This window comes from Coregonus clupeaformis, chromosome 30 (assembly GCF_020615455.1).
Source record: "Coregonus clupeaformis isolate EN_2021a chromosome 30, ASM2061545v1, whole genome shotgun sequence".
Classification (NCBI taxonomy): Eukaryota; Metazoa; Chordata; class Actinopteri; order Salmoniformes; family Salmonidae; genus Coregonus; species Coregonus clupeaformis.
Window position 1 is genome coordinate 45,462,752 of NC_059221.1, and position 19,135 is coordinate 45,481,886.

At 33.0% G+C, this 19,135-nt stretch overlaps 1 protein-coding gene across 1 annotated transcript in view; it reads left to right on the forward strand.

Annotated features, from left to right (window-relative positions):
* The window catches only part of cacna2d3a (calcium channel, voltage-dependent, alpha 2/delta subunit 3a), a 293,663-nt gene that overhangs the window by 246,564 nt on the left and 27,964 nt on the right, over positions 1 to 19,135 (forward strand). The gene's annotated exons all lie outside the window — the stretch shown is intronic.

The window sequence follows — 19,135 nt, forward strand, 5'->3', positions numbered from 1 at the left end:
TAACATTATTTCTCATTATGTAGTTGGTGATATTATTTTTCAGTATGTAGTTAGTGATATTATTTCTCAGTATGTAGTTAGTGATATTATTTCTCAGTTTGTAGTTAGTGATATTATTTCTCAGTCTGTAGATAGTGATATTATATCTTAGTATGTAGTTAGTGTAATTTTTTTTTCTCAGTATGTAGTTAGTGACATTATTTCTCAGTATGAAGTTAGAGACATTATTTCTCAGTGTGTATTAGTAACATTATTTCTCAGTATGTAGTTAGTGATATTATTTCTCAGTATGTAGTTAGAGAAATTATTTCTCTGTATGTAGTTAGTGATATTATTTCTCAGTGTGTAGTTAGTAGTATTATTTCTCTGTATGTAGTTAGTGATATTATTTCTCAGTATGTAGTTAGTGGTATTATTTCTCAGTATGTAGTTAGTGATATTATTTCTCAGTATGTAGTTAGAGATATTATTTCTCAGTAGGTAGTTAGTGATATTATTTCTCATTATGTAGTTAGTGACATTATTTCTCAGTATGTACCGTATTGGTCCGAATATAAGACGACCCTGATTATAAGACGACCCCCCGTTTTTCAACACAAACATTTAGAAAAACAGATTTGCAGACTAGATTTGCCGAACAAAGAACTTCATTTTATTTTAAAATAACAATATTAAAAACACAGTGAATTAAACACAAAGGCAAACTATGTACAGTATGATTCAAAATTAATATCAAGCAATAATAAAGCAACATTTTTAAATAACAGAGAAAATACAGGCCACACATTTAACTAAACTTAACAAAAATTCGCCAAACTTCTCCTCCGATGTCTCTCTATCCCTCACACACGTCCTCTGCCCCGCTGTGTTCGCTCTCGCTGTCATCGCTCCCCAGCTGCTCCGCTTCCACCGGCTCCTCCCAAAGCACGTCGTCCTCGCTGCCGTCCAATGCATTTGAGATGCAACATTTTTAAAGCCATCGATGATGCTCTGTGAGGGAATAGCATCCCATGCATGCAGGATCCATTCACACAGTAGACTTCTCTCCGAAGTCTGACGGCAGGCGTTGGGCCAAACTCGTTCTCCGTCTAAGTGACAGTCCATTACGCCGCATCATCCTACGACACCAGCCGAGGCTGGCTTTAAATCCAGTGATGTTGAGCTCTCTGGCGATTTCCAGGGCCTTAACCTGGATGACAGCTCTGGTAATGGGCATTCCCTCACTTCTTTTTTCCCTGACATATTCAAAAACCCTCCGGTCAACCTCAATGAAACGACCACTTTGAGGACCACGGAAGGATTTTCGCTGACTGTTAGCATCTTTTAGACGTTGTTTTTCTGCTCGCCATCTTCTTACATTACACTCAGTGACCCCGAATGTCTTGGCAGCTTGGCAGTTGTTAGATGACTCTGCCTTATTGACAACCATTATTTTGAAATTGGCATCATAGCTCCTCCGCTGTTGTTTATTGACCTGGCCCACTTTTGAGCCACTTGTCTCTAAATGGTCAGCCTGTCTTTCCATCTTTAAACACCGGTAACGGGCTGGTTGTTAAGGACGCCTCTTCCCTCCGTCCGGAACGAATTTTTGGCGCCATCTGTGCCCGCGAATGTGTATTGACATTTAAAGGGAGCGCCGAAGAAGAGAAACTGCGCTCTGAATACTAGACCCCGAATATAAGACGACCCGACTTTTTTGGACCTATTTCGAGGGGAAAAAAGGCCGTCTTATATTCGGACCAATACGGTAGTTAGTGATATTATGTCTCAGTATGTAGTTAGTAACATTATTTCTCAGTATGTAATTAGTGATATTATTTCTCAGTGTGTAGCTAGAGCCATTATTTGTCAGTATGTAGTTAGTGACATTATTTCTCAGTATGAAGTTAGAGACATTATTTCTCAATGTGTAGTTACGGACATTATTTCTCAGTATGTAGTTAGAGACATTATTTCTCAGTTTGTAGTTAGACATTATTTCTCAGTATGTAGTCAGAGACATTATTTCTCAGTATGTAGTTAGTGATATTATTTCTCAGTATGTAATTAGTGATATTATTTCTAAGTATGTAGTTAGTGATTTTATTTCTCAGTATGTAGTTAGTAACATTATTTCTCATTATGTAGTTGGTGATATTATTTCTCAGAATGTAGTTAGTGACATTATTTCTCAGTGTGTAGTTAGAGACATTATTTCTCAGTATGTAGTTAGTAACATTATTGCTCAGTATGTAGTTAGTGACATTATTTCTCAGTGTGTAGTTAGATACATTATTTCTCAGTATGTAGTTAGTGATATTATCTCTCAGTATGTAGTTAGTAACATTATTTCTCAGTGTGTAGTTAGATACATTATTTCTCAGTATGTAGTTAGTGATATTATCTCTCAGTATGTAGTTAGTAACATTATTTATCATTATGTAGTTGGTGATATTATTTTTCAGTATGTAGTTAGTGATATTATTTCTCAGTATGTAGTTAGTGATATTATTTCTCAGTATGTAGTTAGTGATATTATTTCTCAGTCTGTAGTTAGTGATATTATATCTCAGAATGTAGTTAGTGTAATTTTTTTCTCAGTATGTAGTTAGTCGCATTATTTCTCAGTATGAAGTTAGAGACATTATTTCTCAGTGTGTATTAGTAACATTATTTCTCAGTATGTAGTTAGATAAATTATTTATCTGTATGTAGTTAGTGCTATTATTTCTCAGTATGTAGTTAGTGGTATTATTTCTCAGTATGTAGTTAGTGATATTATTTCTCAGTATGTAGTTAGAGAAATTATTTATCTGTATGTAGTTAGTGATATTATTTCTCAGTATGTAGTTAGATAAATTATTTATCTGTATGTAGTTAGTTATATTATTTCTCAGTATGTATTTAGTGGTATTATTTCTCAGTATGTAGTTAGTGATATTATTTCTCAGTATGTAGTTAGAGATATTATTTCTCAGTAGGTAGTTAGTGATATTATTTCTCAGTATGTAGTTAGAGAAATTATTTCTCTGTATGTAGTTAGTGATATTATTTCTCAGTGTGTAGTTAGTAGTATTATTTCTCTGTATGTAGTTAGTGATATAATTTCTCAGTATGTAGTTAGTGACATTATTTCTCAGTATGTAGTTAGTGATATTATTTCTCAGTAGGTAGTTAGTGATATTATTTCTCATTATGTAGTTAGTGACATTATTTCTCAGTATGTAGTTAGTGACATTATTTCTCAGTGTGTAGTTAGTGGCATTATTTCTCAGTATGTAGTTAGTGGCATTATTTCTCAGTTTGTAGTTAGTGATATTATTTCTCAGTATGTAGTTAGAGACATTATTTCTCAGTATGTAGTTAGTGACATTATTTCTCAGTATGTAGTTAATGACATTATTTCTCAGTATGTAGTTAGAGACATTATTTCTCAGTATATAGTTAGTGACATTATTTCTCAGTATGTAGTTAATGACATTATTTCTCAGTATGTAGTTAGTGAAATTATTTCTCAGTATGTAGTTTGAGACATTATTTCTCAGTATGTAGTTAGTGATATTATTTCTCAATGTGTAGTTAGTAGTATTATTTCTCTGTATGTAGTTAGTGATATTATTTCTCAGTATGTAGTTAGTGGTATTATTTCTCAGTATGTAGTTAGTGATATTATTTCTCAGTATGTAGTTAGTGGCATTATTTCTCAGTATGAAGTTAGAGACATTATTTCTCAGTAGGTAGTTAGTGATATTATTTCTCAGTAGGTAGTTAGTGATATTATTTCTCATTATGTAGTTAGTGACATTATTTCTCAGTATGTAGTTAGTGATATTATGTCTCAGTATGTAGTTAGTAACATTATTGCTCAGTATGTAGTTAGTGACATTATTTCTCAGTGTGTAGTTAGATACATTATTTCTCAGTATGTAGTTAGTGATATTATCTCTCAGTATGTAGTTAGTAACATTATTTCTCAGTGTGTAGTTAGATACATTATTTCTCAGTATGTAGTTAGTGATATTATCTCTCAGTATGTAGTTAGTAACATTATTTATCATTATGTAGTTGGTGATATTATTTTTCAGTATGTAGTTAGTGATATTATTTCTCAGTATGTAGTTAGTGATATTATTTCTCAGTATGTAGTTAGTGATATTATTTCTCAGTCTGTAGTTAGTGATATTATATCTCAGAATGTAGTTAGTGTAATTTTTTTCTCAGTATGTAGTTAGTCGCATTATTTCTCAGTATGAAGTTAGAGACACTATTTCTCAGTGTGTATTAGTAACATTATTTCTCAGTATGTAGTTAGATAAATTATTTATCTGTATGTAGTTAGTGCTATTATTTCTCAGTATGTAGTTAGTGGTATTATTTCTCAGTATGTAGTTAGTGATATTATTTCTCAGTATGTAGTTAGAGAAATTATTTATCTGTATGTAGTTAGTGATATTATTTCTCAGTATGTAGTTAGATAAATTATTTATCTGTATGTAGTTAGTTATATTATTTCTCAGTATGTATTTAGTGGTATTATTTCTCAGTATGTAGTTAGTGATATTATTTCTCAGTATGTAGTTAGAGATATTATTTCTCAGTAGGTAGTTAGTGACATTATTTTTCAGTATGTAGTTAGTGATATTATTTCTCAGTATGTAGTTAGAGAAATTATTTCTCTGTATGTAGTTAGTGATATTATTTCTCAGTGTGTAGTTAGTAGTATTATTTCTCTGTATGTAGTTAGTGATATAATTTCTCAGTATGTAGTTAGTGACATTATTTCTCAGTATGTAGTTAGTGATATTATTTCTCAGTAGGTAGTTAGTGATATTATTTCTCATTATGTAGTTAGTGACATTATTTCTCAGTATGTAGTTAGTGATATTATGTCTCAGTATGTAGTTAGTAACATTATTTCTCAGTATGTAATTAGTGATATTATTTCTCAGTGTGTAGTTAGAGCCATTATTTGTCAGTATGTAGTTAGTGACATTATTTCTCAGTATGAAGTTAGAGACATTATTTCTCAATGTGTAGTTACGGACATTATTTCTCAGTATATAGTTAGAGACATTATTTCTCAGTTTGTAGTTAGACATTATTTCTCAGTATGTAGTCAGAGACATTATTTCTCAGTATGTAGTTAGTGATATTATTTCTCAGTATGTAATTAGTGATATTATTTCTAAGTATGTAGTTAGTGACATTATTTCTCAGTATGTAGTTAGTGACATTATTTCTCAGTGTGTAGTTAGTGACATTATTTCTCAGTATGTAGTTAGTGATATTATTTCTCAGTATGTAGTTAGAGACATTATTTCTCAGTATGTAGTTAGTGACATTATTTCTCAGTATGTAGTTAATGACATTATTTCTCAGTATGTAGTTAGAGACATTATTTCTCAGTATATAGTTAGTGACATTATTTCTCAGTATGTAGTTAATGACATTATTTCTCAGTATGTAGTTAGTGAAATTATTTCTCAGTATGTAGTTTGAGACATTATTTCTCAGTATGTAGTTAGTGATATTATTTCTCAGTGTGTAGTTAGTAGTACTATTTCTCTGTATGTAGTTAGTGATATTATTTCTCAGTATGTAGTTAGTGGTATTATTTCTCAGTATGTAGTTAGTGATATTATTTCTCAGTATGTAGTTAGTGGCATTATTTCTCAGTATGAAGTTAGAGACATTATTTCTCAGTAGGTAGTTAGTGATATTATTTCTCAGTAGGTAGTTAGTGATATTATTTCTCATTATGTAGTTAGTGACATTATTTCTCAGTATGTAGTTAGTGATATTATGTCTCAGTATGTAGTTAGTAACATTATTTCTCAGTATGTAATTAGTGATATTATTTATCAGTGTGTAGTTAGATACATTATTTCTCAGTATGTAGTTAGAGACATTATTTCTCAGTGTGTATTTACGGACATTATTTCTCAGTATGTAGTTAGTGGCATTATTTCTCAGTATGAAGTTAGAGACATTATTTCTCAGTTTGTAGTTAGAGACATTATTTGTCAGTATGTAGTTAGTGACATTATTTCTCAGTATGTAGTTAGAGACATTATTTCTCAGTGTGTAGTTAGAGACATTATTTGACAGTATGTAGTTAGTGACATTATTTCTCAGTATGAAGTTAGAGACATTATTTCTCAATGTGTAGTTACGGACATTATTTCTCAGTATGTAGTTAGAGACATTATTTCTCAGTATGTAGTTAGAGACATTATTTCTCAGTGTGTAGTTAGAGCCATTATTTGTCAGTATGTAGTTAGTGACATTATTTCTCAGTATGAAGTTAGAGACATTATTTCTCAATGTGTAGTTACGGACATTATTTCTCAGTATGTAGTTAGAGACATTCTTTCTCAGTGTGTAGTTAGTAACATTATTTCTCATTATGTAGTTGGTGATATTATTTCTCAGTATGTAGTTAGTGACATTATTTCTCAGTGTGTAGTTAGAGACATTATTTCTCAGTATGTAGTTAGTAACATTATTGCTCAGTATGTAGTTAGTGACATTATTTCTCAGTGTGTAGTTAGATACATTATTTCTCAGTATGAAGTTAGTGATATTATCTCTCAGTATGTAGTTAGTAACATTATTTCTCATTATGTAGTTGGTGATATTATTTTTCAGTATGTAGTTAGTGATATTATTTCTCAGTATGTAGTTAGTGATATTATTTCTCAGTATGTAGTTAGTGATATTATTTCTCAGTCTGTAGTTAGTGATATTATATCTTAGTATGTAGTTAGTGTAATTTTTTTTTCTCAGTATGTAGTTAGTGACATTATTTCTCAGTATGAAGTTAGAGACATTATTTCTCAGTGTGTATTAGTAACATTATTTCTCAGTATGTAGTTAGTGATATTATTTCTCAGTATGTAGTTAGAGAAATTATTTCTCTGTATGTAGTTAGTGATATTATTTCTCAGTGTGTAGTTAGTAGTATTATTTCTCTGTATGTAGTTAGTGATATTATTTCTCAGTATGTAGTTAGTGGTATTATTTCTCAGTATGTAGTTAGTGATATTATTTCTCAGTATGTAGTTAGAGATATTATTTCTCAGTAGGTAGTTAGTGATATTATTTCTCATTATGTAGTTAGTGACATTATTTCTCAGTATGTAGTTAGTGATATTATGTCTCAGTATGTAGTTAGTAACATTATTTCTCAGTATGTAATTAGTGATATTATTTCTCAGTGTGTAGTTAGAGCCATTATTTGTCAGTATGTAGTTAGTGACATTATTTCTCAGTATGAAGTTAGAGACATTATTTCTCAATGTGTAGTTACGGACATTATTTCTCAGTATGTAGTTAGAGACATTATTTCTCAGTTTGTAGTTAGACATTATTTCTCAGTATGTAGTCAGAGACATTATTTCTCAGTATGTAGTTAGTGATATTATTTCTCAGTATGTAATTAGTGATATTATTTCTAAGTATGTAGTTAGTGATTTTATTTCTCAGTATGTAGTTAGTAACATTATTTCTCATTATGTAGTTGGTGATATTATTTCTCAGTATGTAGTTAGTGACATTATTTCTCAGTGATAAAAAGTATGTAGTTAGTAACATTATTGCTCAGTATGTAGTTAGTGACATTATTTCTCAGTGTGTAGTTAGATACATTATTTCTCAGTATGTAGTTAGTGATATTATCTCTCAGTATGTAGTTAGTAACATTATTTCTCAGTGTGTAGTTAGATACATTATTTCTCAGTATGTAGTTAGTGATATTATCTCTCAGTATGTAGTTAGTAACATTATTTATCATTATGTAGTTGGTGATATTATTTTTCAGTATGTAGTTAGTGATATTATTTCTCAGTATGTAGTTAGTGATATTATTTCTCTGTCACGATCGCCTATGAAATACGACCAAAGCGCAGCGTTGGGAGTGAACATGACTTTAATGTAGAAATAACGACAAAACAAAACACGATCCGTAACGTCCTCAGTACATCGACTGAACATAGAACAAAAACCCACAAACAAACAGTGAAACACAACAGTATATATATGGCTCCCAATCAGAGATAACGAGCCGACAGCTGACACTCGTTACCTCCGATTGGGAGTCATTGACCAATCACCACTAAACACAAACAAAATGAAACTCACCCAACCCCAACACCACCAAATGAGATACACCCTGGCTCTAACACACAGTCCTAGAACCAGAGTGTGACAGTACCCCCCCCCAAAGGCGCGGACTGCGACCGCGCCTAACTACAAGCAAACAGGGGAGGGCTGGGTGGGCATTCCTCCTCGGCGGAGGCTCCGGCCCGGGCTTCCTCCCCACTTCCTCTCCAACCCCCAAAGTACCCCTGGGCCTGTCTAGCCCCGCTGGCCGGAACCGGACTGACGACACGCGCCCCTGGCTTGGTGCGTGGATCCTGGCTGGACGGCTCTGGCGGATCCCGGCTGGACGGCTCTGGCGGATCCCGGCTGGACGGCTCTGGCGGATCCCGGCTGGACGGCTCTGACGGATCCCGGCTGGACAGCTCTGACGGATCCTGGCTGGACGGCTCTGGCGGATCCTGGCTGGAAGGCTCTGGCGGATCCCGGCTGGACGGCTCTGGCGGATCCCGGCTGGACGGCTCTGGCGGATCCTGGCTGGAAGGCTCTGGCGGATCCCGGCTGGACGGCTCTGGCGGATCCCGGCTGGACGGCTCTGGCGGATCCCGGCTGGGCGGCTCTGACGGATCCTGGCTGGACGGCTCTGGCGGATCCCGGCTGGACGGCTCTGGCGGATCCCGGCTGGACGGCTCTGGCGGATCCCGGCTGGACGGCTCTGACGGATCCCGGCTGGACGGCTCTGACGGATCCTGGCTGGACGGCTCTGGCGGATCCTGGCTGGAAGGCTCTGGCGGATCCCGGCTGGGACGGCTCTGGCGGATCCCGGCTGGACGGCTCTGGCGGATCCTGGCTGGAAGGCTCTGGCGGATCCCGGCTGGACGGCTCTGGCGGATCCCGGCTGGACGGCTCTGGCGGATCCTGGCTGGACGGCTCTGACGGATCCTGGCTGGACGGCTCTGGCGGATCCTGGCTGACGACGCACCCCGTAGGCTCGGTGCGTTGAGCAGGGACAGACAGAACCGCACTGGGGACACACACCCCTGGCCCTACACGGGGATCAGGAACGGGCCGGACCGGACTGGAAACACCCCCCAGTACCTCTCGCCGTGCCTCCACACTTTCCATCCCCTTCGTAACCAGTGGCCCCCTTAAACTAGCGGCCATCTCTGCCAACCTCTTGCACTCCTCCAGGCCGTACACCTTCTGCCCCGACGTCGTGAGCCCCCCCCTAAAAATTTTCTGGGGGTCTCTCCTCTCGGTGGACCAGGCCTCCATAGTCCTCTCCCAACCTTCGCTCTTCACGCTCCACCACTCGTATTCCAACTGCTGCTTGGTCTCGTTGTGGTGGGTTTTTCTGTCACGATCGCCTATGAAATACGACCAAAGCGCAGCGTTGGGAGTGAACATGACTTTAATGTAGAAATAACGACAAAACAAAACACGATCCGTAACGTCCTCAGTACATCGACTGAACATAGAACAAAAACCCACAAACAAACAGTGAAACACAACAGTATATATATGGCTCCCAATCAGAGATAACGAGCCGACAGCTGACACTCGTTACCTCCGATTGGGAGTCATTGACCAATCACCACTAAACACAAACAAAATGAAACTCACCCAACCCCAACACCACCAAATGAGATACACCCTGGCTCTAACACACAGTCCTAGAACCAGAGTGTGACATTCTCAGTATGTAGTTAGTGATATTATTTCTCAGTCTGTAGTTAGTGATATTATATCTCAGAATGTAGTTAGTGTAATTTTTTTCTCAGTATGTAGTTAGTCGCATTATTTCTCAGTATGAAGTTAGAGACACTATTTCTCAGTGTGTATTAGTAACATTATTTCTCAGTATGTAGTTAGATAAATTATTTATCTGTATGTAGTTAGTGCTATTATTTCTCAGTATGTAGTTAGTGGTATTATTTCTCAGTATGTAGTTAGTGATATTATTTCTCAGTATGTAGTTAGAGAAATTATTTATCTGTATGTAGTTAGTGATATTATTTCTCAGTATGTAGTTAGATAAATTATTTATCTGTATGTAGTTAGTTATATTATTTCTCAGTATGTATTTAGTGGTATTATTTCTCAGTATGTAGTTAGTGATATTATTTCTCAGTATGTAGTTAGAGATATTATTTCTCAGTAGGTAGTTAGTGACATTATTTTTCAGTATGTAGTTAGTAACATTATTTCTCAGTATGTAGTTAGAGACATTATTTCTCAGTGTGTAATTAGAGACATTAATTCTCAGTAACTAGTTAGATACATTATTTCTCAGTATGTAGTTAGTGATATTATTTCTCAGTATGTAGTTAGTGATATTTTTTCTCAGTATATAGTTAGAGACATTATTTCTCAGTATGTAGTTTGAGACATTATTTCTCAGTATGTAGTTTGAGACATTATTTCTCAGTATGTAGTTAGTGGCATTATTTCTCAGTATGTAGTTAGTGATATTTTTTCTCAGTATGAAGTTAGAGACATTATTTCTCAGTGTGTATTAGTAACATTATTTCTCAGTTTGTGGTTAGTGACATTATTTCTCAGTATATAGTTAGAGACATTATTTCTCAGTCTGTAGTTTGAGACATTATTTCTCAATATGTAGTTAGTAGTAGTATTTCTCAGTATGTAGTTAGTGATATTATTTCTCAGTATGTAGTTAGTAATATTATTTCTCAGTATGTAGTTAGTGATATTTTTTCTCAGTATGTAGTTAGAGACATTATTTCTCAGTGTGTAGTTAGTGATTGTCACGCCCTGGCTCTGGGAACTCTGTTATGTTGAGCCAGGGTGTGTAGATTCTATATGTTTGTGTTCTGTGTTGTAGATTCTAGTTGTTTAATTTCTATGTTGGCCAGAGTGGTTCTCAATCAGAGGCAACGAGTGTCAGCTGATGCTGGTTGTCTCTTATTGGGAACCACATTTAGACAGGCTGTTTTCCCACAGTAGTTGTGGGATCTTGTTCCGTGTTGGTTGTGTTAGACCTAGGACGTCACGTTATCGTTTGTTGTTTTGTTTATTGTGTGCACTAAATAAAATAAGTATGTACGAATATCACGCTGCGCCTTGGTCCTCCTCCTTCGACGATCGTGACAGTGATATTATTTCTCAGTATGTAGTTAGTAACATTATTTCTCAGTATGTAGTTATTGATATTATTTCTCAGTATGTAGTTAGATACATTATTTCTCAGTATGTAGTTAGATACATTATTTCTCAGTGTGTAATTAGAGACATTAATTCTCAGTAACTAGTTCGAGACATTATTTCTCAGTATGTAGTTAGTGATATTATTTCTCAGTATGTAGTTAGAGACCTTATTTCTCAGTGTGTAGTTAGTAACATTATTTCTCAGTATGTAGTTAGTGGCATTATTTCTCAGTATGTAGTTAGTAATATTATTTCTCAATATGTAGTTAGTAACATTATTTCTCAGTATGTAGTTAGTGATATTATTTCTCAGTATGTAGTTAATTACATTATTTCTCAGTATGTAGTTAGTGACATTTCTTCTCATTATGTAGTTAGTGACATTATTTCTCAGTAAATAGTTAGTGACATTATTTCTCAGTTTGTAGTTAGTGACATTATTTTTCAGTATGTAGTTAGAGACATTATTTCTCAGTATGTAGTTAGTGATAATATTTCTCAGTATGTAGTTAGAGACATTAATTCTCAGTAACTAGTTAGATACATTATTTCTCAGCATGTAGTTAGTGATATTATTTCTCAGTATGTAGTTAGTGATATTTTTTCTCAGTATGAAGTTAGAGACATTATTTCTCAGTATGTAGTTAGAGACATTATTTCTCAGTATGTAGTTAGTAGTATTATTTCTCAGTATGTAGTTAGTGATATTATTTTTCAGTATGTAGATAGTGATATTATTTCTCAGTACGTAGTTAGTGATATTTTTTTTCAGTATGTAGTTAGAGACATTATTTCTCAGTATGTAGTTAGTGATATTATTTCTCAGTATGTAGTTAGTAACATTATTTCTCAGTATGTAATTAGTAGACATTATTTCTCAGTATGTAGTTAGTGACATTATTTCTCAGTATGTAGTTAATTACATTATTTCTCAGTATGTAGTTAGTGACATTTCTTCTCAATATGTAGTTAGTGACATTACTTTTTCAGTAAATAGTTAGTGACATTATTTCTCAGTATGTAGTTAATGACATTATTTCTCAGTATGTAGTTAATTACATTATTTCTCAGTATTTAGTTAGTGACATTATTTCTCAGTATGTAGTTAGTGACATTTCTTCTCAGTATGTAGTTAGTGACATTATTTCTCAGTAAATTGTTAGTGATATTATTTCTCAGTATGTAGTTAGTAACATTATTTTTCATTATGTAGTTAGTGACATTATTTCTCAGTATGAAGTTAAAAACATTATTTCTCAGTTTGTAGTTAGTGACATTATTTCTCAGTATGTAGTTAGTAGTATTATTTCTCAGTATGTAGTTAGTAATATTATTTTTCAGTATGTAGATAGTGATATTATTTCTCAGTACGTAGTTAGTGATATTTTTTCTCAGTATGTACTTAGAGACATGATTTCTCAATATGTAGTTAGTGGCATTATTTCTCAGTATGTAGTTAGTAATATTATTTCTCAGTATGTAGTTAGTGACATTATTTCTCAGTATGTAGTTAATGACATTATTTCTCAGTATGTAGTTAGTTATATTATTTCTCAATATGTAGTTTGTGATATTATTTATCAGTATGAAGTTAATAACATTATTTCTCAGTATGTAGTTAGAGACAATATTTCTCAGTGTGTAATTAGAGACATTAATTCTCAGTAACTAGTTAGATACATTATTTCTCAGTATGTAGTTAGAGACATTATTTCTCAGTATGTAGTTAGTGATATTATTTCTCAGTATGTAGTTAGTAACATTATTTCTCAGTATGTAATTAGTGATATTATTTCTCATTATGTAGTTAGATACATTATTTCTCAGTATGTAGTTAGAGACATTATTTCTCAGTGTGTAATTAGAGACATTATTTCTCAGTATGTAGTTAGATAAATTATTTATCTGTATGTAGTTAGTGCTATTATTTCTCAGTATGTAGTTAGTAGTATTATTTCTCAGTATGTAGTTAGTGATATTATTTCTCAGTATGTAGTTAGAGAAATTATTTATCTGTATGTAGTTAGTGATATTATTTCTCAGTATGTAGTTAGATGAATTATTTATCTGTATGTAGTTAGTTATATTATTTCTCAGTATGTAGTTAGTGGTATTATTTCTCAGTATGTAGTTAGTGATATTATTTCTCAGTATGTAGTTAGAGATATTATTTCTCAGTAGGTAGTTAGTGATATTATTTCTCAGTATGTAGTTAGTAACATTATTTCTCAGTATGTAGTTAGAGACATTATTTCTCAGTGTATAATTAGAGACATTAATTCTCAGTAACTAGTTAGATACATTATTTCTCAGTATGTAGTTAGTGACATTATTTCTCAGTATGTAGTTAGTGACATTTCTTCTCATTATGTAGTTAGTGACATTATTTCTCAGTAAATAGTTAGTGACATTATTTCTCAGTATGTAGTTAGTGACATTATTTCTCAGTATGTAGTTAATTACATTATTTCTCAGTATGTAGTTAGTGACATTATTTCTCAGTATGTAGTTAATTACATTATTTCTCAGTATGTAGTTAGTGACATTTCTTCTCAGTATGTAGTTAGTGACATTATTTCTCAGTAAATAGTTAGTGATATTATTCCTCAGTATGTAGTTAGTAACATAATTTCTCAGTATGTTGTTTGTGACATTATTTTTCATTATGTAGTTAGTGACATTATTTCTCAGTATGAAGTTAAAAACATTATTTCTCAGTTTGTAGTTAGTGACATTATTTTTCAGTATGTAGTTAGAGACATTATTTCTCAGTATGTAGTTAGTGATATTATTTCTCAGTATGTAGTTAGTAACATTATTTCTCAGTATGTAGTTAGAGACATTATTTCTCAGTGTGTAATTAGAGACATTAATTCTCAGTAACTAGTTAGATACATTATTTCTCAGTATGTAGTTAGTGACATTATTTCTCAGTATGTAGTTAGTGACATTTCTTCTCAGTATGTCGTTAGTGACATTATTTCTCAGTATATAGTTAGAGACATTATTTCTCAGTATGGAGTTTGAGACACTATTTCTCAGTATGTAGTTAGTGGCATTATTTCTCAGTATGTAGTTAGTGATATTTTTTCTCAGTATGAAGTTAGAGACATTATTTCTCAGTGTGTATTAGTAACATTATTTCTCAGTTTGTGGTTAGTGACATAATTTCTCAGTATATAGTTAGAGACATTATTTCTCAGTCTGTAGTTTGAGACATTATTTCTCAATATGTAGTTAGTAGTATTATTTCTCAGTATGTAGTTAGTGATATTATTTCTCAGTATGTAGTTAGTGATATTATTTCTCAGTATGTAGTTAGTGATATTTTTTCTCAGTATGTAGTTAGAGACATTATTTCTCAGTGTGTAGTTAGTGATTGTCACGCCCTGGCTCTGGGAACTCTGTTATGTTGAGCCAGGGTGTGTAGATTCTATGTGTTTGTGTTCTGTGTTGTAGATTCTAGTTGTTTAATTTCTATGTTGGCCAGAGTGGTTCTCAATCAGAGGCAACGAGTGTCAGCTGTTGCTGGTTGTCTCTAATTGGGAACCACATTTAGACAGGCTGTTTTCCCACAGTAGTTGTGGGATCTTGTTCCGTGTTGGTTGTGTTAGACCTAGGACGTCACGTTATCGTTTGTTGTTTTGTTTATTGTGTGCACTTAATAAAATAAGTATGTACGAATATCACGCTGCGCCTTGGTCCTCCTCCTTCGACGATCGTGACAGTGATATTATTTCTCAGTATGTACTTAGAGACATTATTTCTCAGTATGTAGTTGTGGCATTATTTCTCAGTATGTAGTTAGTAATATTATTTCTCAATATGTAGTTAGTAACATTATTTCTCAGTATGTAGTTAGTGATATTATTTCTCAGTATGTAGTTAATTACATTATTTCTCAGTATGTAGTTAGTGACATTTCTTCTCATTATGTAGTTAGTGACATTATTTCTCAGTAAACAGTTAGTGACATTATTTCTCAGTATGTAGTTAGTGACATTATTTCTCAGTATGTAGTTAGTGACATTATTTCTCAGTATGTAGTTCATTACATTATTTCTCAGTATGTAGTTAGTGACATTTCTTCTCAGTATGTAGTTAGTGACATTATTTCTCAGTAAATAGTTAGTGACATTATTTCTCAGTATGAAGTTAGTGACATTATTTCTCAGTATGTAGTTAATTACATTATTTCTCAGTATGTAGTTAGTGACATTATTTCTCAGTATGTAGTTAGTGACATTTCTTCTCAATATGTAGTTAGTGACATTATTTCTAAGTAAATAGTTAGTGATATTATTCCTCAGTATGTAGTTAGTAACATAATTTCTCAGTATGTTGTTTGTGACATTATTTTTCATTATGTAGTTAGTGACATTATTTCTCAGTATGAAGTTAAAAACATTATTTCTCAGTTTGTAGTTAGTGACATTATTTTTCAGTATGTAGTTAGAGACATTATTTCTCAATATGTAGTTAGTAGTATTATTTCTCAGTATGTAGTTAGTGATATTATTTCTCAGTATGTAGTTAGTGATATTATTTCTCAGTATGTAGTTAGTGATATTTTTTCTCAGTATGTAGTTAGAGACATTATTTCTCAGTGTGTAGTTAGTGATTGTCACGCCCTGGCTCTGGGAACTCTGTTATGTTGAGCCAGGGTGTGTAGATTCTATGTGTTTGTGTTCTGTGTTGTAGATTCTAGTTGTTTAATTTCTATGTTGGCCAGAGTGGTTCTCAATCAGAGGCAACGAGTGTCAGCTGTTGCTGGTTGTCTCTAATTAGGAACCACATTTAGACAGGCTGTTTTCCCACAGTAGTTGTGGGATCTTGTTCCGTGTTGGTTGTGTTAGACCTAGGACGTCACGTTATCGTTTGTTGTTTTGTTTATTGTGTGCACTTAATAAAATAAGTATGTACGAATATCACGCTGCGCCTTGGTCCTCCTCCTTCGACGATCGTGACAGTGATATTATTTCTCAGTATGTACTTAGAGACATTATTTCTCAGTATGTAGTTAGTGGCATTATTTCTCAGTATGTAGTTAGTAATATTATTTCTCAATATGTAGTTAGTAACATTATTTCTCAGTATGTAGTTAGTGATATTATTTCTCAGTATGTAGTTAATTACATTATTTCTCAGTATGTAGTTAGTGACATTTCTTCTCATTATGTAGTTAGTGGCATTATTTCTCAGTAATAGTTAGTGACATTATTTCTCAGTATGTAGTTAGTGACATTATTTCTCAGTATGTAGTTAATTACATTATTTCTCAGTATGTAGTTAGTGACATTTCTTCTCAGTATGTAGTTAGTGACATTATTTCTCAGTAAATAGTTAGTGACATTATTTCTCAGTATGAAGTTAGTGACATTATTTCTCAGTATGTAGTTAATTACATTATTTCTCAGTATGTAGTTAGTGACATTATTTCTCAGTATGTAGTTAGTGACATTTCTTCTCAGTATGTAGTTAGTGACATTATTTCTAAGTAAATAGTTAGTGATATTATTCCTCAGTATGTAGTTAGTAACATAATTTCTCAGTATGTTGTTTGTGACATTATTTTTCATTATGTAGTTAGTGACATTATTTCTCAGTATGAAGTTAAAAACATTATTTCTCAGTTTGTAGTTAGTGACATTATTTTTCAGTATGTAGTTAGAGACATTATTTCTCAGTATGTAGTTAGTGATATTATTTCTCAGTATGTAGTTAGTAACATTATTTCTCAGTATGTAGTTAGATACATTATTTCTCAGTATGTAATTAGAGACATTAATTCTCAGTAACTAGTTAGATACATTATTTCTCAGCATGTAGTTAGTGATATTATTTCTCAGTATGTAGTTAGTGATATTTTTTCTCAGTATGAAGTTAGAGACATTATTTCTCAGTATGTAGTTAGATACATTATTTCTCAGTATGTAGTTAGTAGTATTATTTCTCAGTATGTAGTTAGTGATATTATTTTTCAGTATGTAGATAGTGCTATTATTTCTCAGTACGTAGTTAGTGATATTTTTTTTCAGTATGTAGTTAGAGACATTATTTCTCAGTATGTAGTTAGTGATATTATTTCTCAGTATGTAGTTAGTAACATTATTTCTCAGTATGTAATTAGAGACATTATTTCTCATTATGTAGTTATTGACATTATTTCTCAGTATGTAGTTAGTGACATTATTTCTCAGTATGTAGTTAATTATATTATTTCTCAGTATGTAGTTAGTGACATTTCTTCTCAATATGTAGTTAGTGACATTACTTTTTCAGTAAATAGTTAGTGACATTATTTCTCAGTATGTAGTTAATGACATTATTTCTCAGTATGTAGTTAATTACATTTCTTCTCAGTATGTAGTTAGTGACATTATTTCTCAGTAAATTGTTAGTGATATTATTTCTCAGTATGTAGTTAGTAACATAATTTCTCAGTATGTAGTTAGTGACATTATTTTTCATTATGTAGTTAGTGACATTATTTCTCAGTATGAAGTTAAAAACATTATTTCTCAGTTTGTAGTTAGTGACATTATTTCTCAGTATGTAGTTAGTAGTATTATTTCTCAGTATGTAGTTAGTAATATTATTTTTCAGTAGGTAGATAGTGATATTATTTCTCAGTACGTAGTTAGTGATATTTTTTCTCAGTATGTACTTAGAGACATGATTTCTCAGTATGTAGTTAGTGGCATTATTTCTCAGTATGTAGTTAGTAGTATTATTTCTCAGTATGTAGTTAGTGACATTATTTCTCAGTATGTAGTTAATGACATTATTTCTCAGTATGTAGTTAGTTATATTATTTCTCAATATGTAGTTAGTGATATTATTTATCAGTATGAAGTTAATAACATTATTTCTCAGTATGTAGTTAGAGACAATATTTCTCAGTGTGTAATTAGAGACATTAATTCTCAGTAACTAGTTAGATACATTATTTCTCAGTATGTAGTTAGAGACATTATTTCTCAATATGTAGTTAGTAGTATTATTTCTCAGTATGTAGTTAGTGATATTATTTCTCAGTATGTAGTTAGTGATATTTTTTCTCAGTATGTAGTTAGAGACATTATTTCTCAGTGTGTAGTTAGTGATTGTCACGCCCTGGCTCTGGGAACTCTGTTATGTTGAGCCAGGGTGTGTAGATTCTATGTGTTTGTGTTCTGTGTTGTAGATTCTAGTTGTTTAATATTTATGTTGGCCAGAGTGGTTCTCAATCAGAGGCAACGAGTGTCAGCTGTTGCTGGTTGTCTCTAATTAGGAACCACATTTAGACAGGCTGTTTTCCCACAGTAGTTGTGGGATCTTGTTCCGTGTTGGTTGTGTTAGACCTAGGACGTCACGTTATCGTTTGTTGTTTTGTTTATTGTGTGCACTTAATAAAATAAGTATGTACGAATATCACGCTGCGCCTTGGTCCTCCTCCTTCGACGATCGTGACAGTGATATTATTTCTCAGTATGTACTTAGAGACATTATTTCTCAGTATGTAGTTAGTGGCATTATTTCTCAGTATGTAGTTAGTAATATTATTTCTCAATATGTAGTTAGTAACATTATTTCTCAGTATGTAGTTAGTGATATTATTTCTCAGTATGTAGTTAATTACATTATTTCTCAGTATGTAGTTAGTGACATTTCTTCTCATTATGTAGTTAGTGGCATTATTTCTCAGTATGTAGTTAGTGACATTATTTCTCAGTATGTAGTTAATTACATTATTTCTCAGTATGTAGTTAGTGACATTTCTTCTCAGTATGTAGTTAGTGACATTATTTCTCAGTAAATAGTTAGTGACATTATTTCTCAGTATGAAGTTAGTGACATTATTTCTCAGTATGTAGTTAATTACATTATTTCTCAGTATGTAGTTAGTGAC